The sequence below is a fragment of the Sesamum indicum genome, linkage group LG4, assembly GCF_026168435.1.
Source record: "Sesamum indicum cultivar Baizhima isolate 11 linkage group LG4, ASM2616843v1, whole genome shotgun sequence".
Lineage (NCBI taxonomy): Eukaryota > Viridiplantae > Streptophyta > Magnoliopsida > Lamiales > Pedaliaceae > Sesamum > Sesamum indicum.
The window spans coordinates 7,732,494-7,738,192 of NC_142660.1; the positions used below are offsets into that span (position 1 = coordinate 7,732,494).

At 32.2% G+C, this 5,699-nt stretch overlaps 1 long non-coding RNA gene across 1 annotated transcript; it reads left to right on the top strand.

Moving 5' to 3' along the window:
* The first annotated feature begins 3,480 nt into the window (after positions 1-3,480).
* On the top strand, positions 3,481-5,136 carry LOC148788379 (uncharacterized). The gene is made up of 3 exons (XR_016065333.1): positions 3,481-3,579; positions 4,090-4,157; positions 4,910-5,136. It is a non-coding gene; the product is annotated as an uncharacterized LOC148788379 (long non-coding RNA).
* The last annotated feature ends 563 nt before the right edge of the window (positions 5,137-5,699 follow it).

A 5,699-nucleotide genomic window follows, 5' to 3' on the forward strand; every position in this document is an offset into this window, starting at 1 on the left:
AGACTAGGTCTACGCGTTGTACTAAGACAGGTCGGGCCAGTATGCAGTTTTCTCCTCTTAGTCATTTAGAGTACAAATCACATTTTGTTTGTACAGAGAGAATATAAGCGTACGGATTACTTGTGGCGAATCACCTTGTGGTGTGTGATATGTATATATATATAGTATTGTGGGTTGATAATAACTATTATGACGTGTTGGGATTACGTATGCAAATTAATTATATGATTATGTGCAAACGTATATATATCAACATAGGGATTACTATAAGTATGACGTTAAGGGTAGATATAGCCCTTGTAGCGAAGGGGGTGCTACATTAGGTGATATCAGAGCAGGGATTAGATTTTCTTGGGATAGTAGATGAAATGTAATTTTATACGTAAGTTGTATATGTTTAGAATCTACTCACATGTGTGTATTTCATATAGGATGGAAGCGTCAAAAGAAAATGCTGCTGGCCCAACTGAGTCATTAGAGTCTGTGCAGGGTCATGATTCAGGACTAGAACATCAGGGGTTAGAATCCCAAAATAGAAATGCCCCACGACATAAATCAACCCAATTATGCAACAGTTTGTAGAAATGATGCAGGAGTACAAGAGAGAAAATATTCATATTTATTCCTTAAGCCGGTAAGTTAGTTAAATTTAGAGGACAAAATTTTTATTAGGAAGGGAGAATTGTGAGGCCCCCAAGATTATAATACATAATTGGGGGATTAATTGGTAAATTATGAAAACTTAGTTAATTGGTAAATAAATTATGGGCCATAATTGGAATATAATAACACTTGAATGAATTAAATTGGAGTTCGTTATAATATTTTGGGATAATTTATATTAATTAAGAAAATTAGGAAGGACGTAAATTGTATTTTGAGAAAAGTTTAATTAAATAAATAAAATAATCATAATAATAATAGTATATATATATGTGAATAATATATATATATATATATATACATATGAGAGACAGAGAGGGGGAATTGAGGGTCCCACCTCCCACGGCCTCATTCTCTCTCTTTCTTCTCTTTGGTTTTATTGTTGTTCTTGGTACATACACACACAATAACACACACACACAATCTCGAAAAGAAAAAAAAAAGGAAGAAGGGACAGAGGTACGGGTTATCATTTCAATTTCATTAATTTATATAATTATAATATTTAATTAGTTCGTTTATTAAATGTTTATATAAAGCGATGTACCATTTAAACGGAATATTTTACGAGTTTGGCTATTTAAAATAGTGTCAAATTAAATATCGAATTGGATATAAAAATGATATCATTGGTCAATTAGATTATTAAATTTATTAGATTTGAATGTTGCTATAGCCAATTTATACAATTCCATCGGAATTGTTAACCAATTTGTTCAATTAAAGAGTATAATAGCGAGAAATTGATAGAAAATTTATAGAATTATTCTGTAAATTATATTTAAGAAATGGTCTGTTAATAAAGAGAAAAAACGAAAATTTGTATTTCGAGAGAAATGAAATATTAAAAAATTATTAAAAATTGTACAAATGATATTTAATATTATATTTAAAAGAAATTACGATATTCTCGATATATTAATTGTGTGTGGTATAACTCATTATAGGATACGGGGTTAAAGTGAAAAGACCAAACCACTACCTATTGGATAGACAAAAGCGTTGTAAGGTCGAGGTAAGTAAATAATTAGTATTATCTATATATATATCTTTATTTGTGATTTTACTGTTATCTGAATTTGTAGTTCATGATACATGGATTTATCCAAAAATATATGAGAGATGGATGATTTGATTTGATTGATGGTATTGTGTACGTGGAATGAGAAAATACGTTGAAATATTATGGTTGTTGTTTGATGTGTTGTGGATGTTTGAAAATGGAAATATATGCATATACTGTTTTACATTACTAGTTGCTTACAAGAATGGTGATATGTGGAAATGAGGGAGTGGTGGAAATTGAATGTAATTATGGTGTGAATACCCCTTGATGTGTTGAAAAGCCTATAAGGCGATATAAAAGTGCTATGTGCGAAAACAAAGTGCTATGTGCGAAAAGAAAATGCTATGTGCGAAATGAAACAGCTATGTGCGAAAAGAAAATGCTATGTGCAAAATGAGATTGATGAGCCGGCTGTCAAAGGGGTTCACTTGAATTTATATAACGGTGAGATTGAGTTGGCGGGAAAAACACAATATCACCTTCTGGTAAGCAAACTAGGAAAAATGGAGTTTGGTTGGTTGTTTTATTATGAGATAGTTATGTGGTGTAATAAAGTTGATTATGTTGGAATTTAATTGATTGTATTCCATTCGTGTTGCCTGTTCATTTTGTTTGGGTTGTGTTTGACATGCATACATAAATAAGGTTGGTTATTTGCTTACTGAGTGGCAGGCTAATCCCTCTGCTGACATTTTCTTTCAGGACTAGTTTGAGGTGTCTGACTGTTGAAGACTAGGTCTACGCGTTATACTAAGACAGGTCGGGCCAGTATGCAGTTTTCTCCTCTTAGTCATTTAGAGTACAAATCACATTTTGTTTGTACAGAGAGAATATAAGCGTATGGATTACTTGTGACGAATCACCTTGTGGTGTGTCATATGTATATATATATAATATTGTGGGTTGATAATAACTATTATGACGTGTTGGGATTACGTATGCAAATTAATTATATGATTATGTGCAAACGTATATATATGAACATAGGGATTACTATAAGTATAACGTTAAGGGTAGATATAGCCATTGTAGCGAAGGGGGTGCTATATTAGGTGGTATCAGAGCAGGGATTAGATTTTTTTGAAATAGTAGATGAAATGTAATTTTATACGTAAGGTGTATATGTTAGGAATCTACTCACATGTGTGTATTTCATATAGGATGGAAGCGTCAAGAGAAAATGCTGCTGGCCCAACTGAGTCATTAGAGTATGTGTAGGGTCATGATTCAGGATCAGAACATCAGGGGTTAGAATCCCAAAATAGAAATGCCCCACGACATAAATCAACCCAATTATGCAACAGTTTGTAGAAATGATGCAGGAGTACATGAGAGAAAATATTCATATTTATTCCTTAAGCCGGTATGTTAGTTAAATTTCGAGGACGAAATTTTTATTAGGAAGGAAGAATTGTGACGCCCCCAAGATTATAATACATAATTGGGGGATTAATTGGTAAATGTTTATGAAAACTTAGTTAATTGGTAAATAAATTATGGGCCATAATTGGAATATAATAACACTTGAATGAATTAAATTGGAGTTCGTTATAATATTTTGGGATAATTTATATTAATTAAGAAAATTAGGAAGGACGTAAATTGTATTTTGAGAAAAGTTTAATTAAATATATAAAATAATTATAATAATAATAGTATATATATATGTGAATAATATATATATATATACATATGAGAGACAGAGAGGGGGAATTGATGGTCCCACCTCCCACCGCCTCATTCTCTCTCTTTCTTCTTTTTGATTTTATTGTTGTTCTTGGTACATACACACACAATAACACACACGCACACAATCTCGAAAAGAAAAAAAAAAGGAAGAAGGAACAGAGGTACGGGTTATCATTTTAATTTTATTAATTTATATAATTATAATATTTAATTAGTTCGTTTATTAAATGTTGTTTATATAAAGCGATGTACCATTTAACCGGAATATTTTATGAGTTTGGCTATTTAAAATAGTGTCGAATTAAATATCGAATAGGATATAAAAATGATATCATTGGTCAATTAGATTATTAAATTTATTAGATTTGAATGTTTCTATATCCAATTTATACAATTCCATCGGAATTGTTAACCAAATACACAATTATATGTATTATTGTTCAATTATAGAGTATAATAGCGAGAAATTGATAGAAAATTTATAGAAATATTCTGAAAATTATATTTAAGAAATGGTATGTTAATAAAGAGAAAAAACGAAGATTTGTAATTCGAGAGAAATGAAATATTAAAAAATTATTAAAAATTGTACAAATGATGTTTAATATTATATTTAAAAGAAATTACGATATTCTCGATATATTAATTGTGTGTGGTATAACTCATTATAGGATACGGGGTTAAAGTGAAAAGACTAAACCACTACCTATTGGATAGACAAAAATGTTGTAAGGTCGAGGTAAGTAAATAATTAGTATTATCTATATATGTATCTTTATTTGTGATTTTACTGTTATCTGAATTTGTGGTTCATGCTACATGGATTTATCTGAAAGTATATGAGAGATAGATGATTTGATTTGACTGATGGTATTGTGTACGTGGAATGAGAAAATACGTTGAATTATTATGGTTGTTGTTTGATGTGTTGTGGATGTTTGAAAATGGAAATATATGGATATACTGTTTTACATTACTAGTTGCTTACAAGAATGGTGATATGTGGAAATGAGGGAGTGGTGGAAATTGAATATAATTGTGGTGTGAATACCCCTTGATGTATTGAAATGCCTATAAGGCGATATAAAGTGCTATGTGCGAAAACAAAGTGCTATGTGTGAAAAGAAAATGCTACGTGCGAAATGAAACAGCTATGTGCAAAAAGAAAATGCTATATGCGAAATGAGATTGATGAGCCGGCTGTCAAGGGGGTTCACTTGAATTTATATAACGGTGAGATTGAGTTGGCGGGAAAAACACAATATCACCTTCTGGTAAGCAAACTAGGAAAAATGGAGTTTGGTTGGTTTTTTTATTATGAGATAGTCATGTGGTGTAATAAAGTTGATTATGTTGGAATTTAATTGATTGTATTCCATTCGTGTTGCCTGTTAATCTTGTTTGGGCTGTGTTTGACATGCATACATAGATAAGGCTGGTTATTTACTTACTGAGTGGCAGGCTCATCCCTCTGCGGATATTTTCTTTCAGGAGTAGACTTTGAGGTGTCTGACTATTGAAGGCTAGGTCTATGCGTTATACTCAGGCAGGTCGGGCCAGCATGCAGTTTTCTCCTCTTAGTCAGTTAGACTACAAATCACATTTTGTTTGTACAGAGAGAATATAAGCGTACGGATTACTTGTGACGAATCACCTTGTGGTGTGTGATATGTATATATATATAATATTGTGGGTTGATAATAACTATTATGATGTATTGGGATTACGTATGCAAATTAATTATATGATTATGTGCAAACGTATATATATGAACATAGGGATTGCTATAAGTATGACGCTAAGGGTAGATATAGCCCTTGTAGCGAAGGGAGTGCTACACCCTGGAACACTGATCACCCCCTTTTAACGATTGGATCTTTGCTCGTTGTTGCAGCATAACCTATTTAAGTTTAGCCGCCTTGAGATATACAAGTTGATAGCAATATTCCAGATGTAATAATAGAGTATTATCAATCCCTAAGATCCGCTTTCGCCTTTCTTAGTTGTAGGAGTAGTGGTTTAAGAAATTTAAGTTTCCGAGTAACCAAGTACATCGGAGTCGCCATAATATTGTTTTGCCGCGTATTCTTAACTGCATCAAGAAAACCAGGCGATAGAGTAAGGTACTTATCAAATCTAAACATGCGTACTTGTGTGGACTGTTGTTCTCCTCCAAGTACCAACGACGAATGGTCCGAGGTCCCTGGCGTCAAGGAGTCATAGAAAGAGTTCAGCCACCTCTGCATCCAGTTATCATTAACCAACATATGATCCAGTTTCT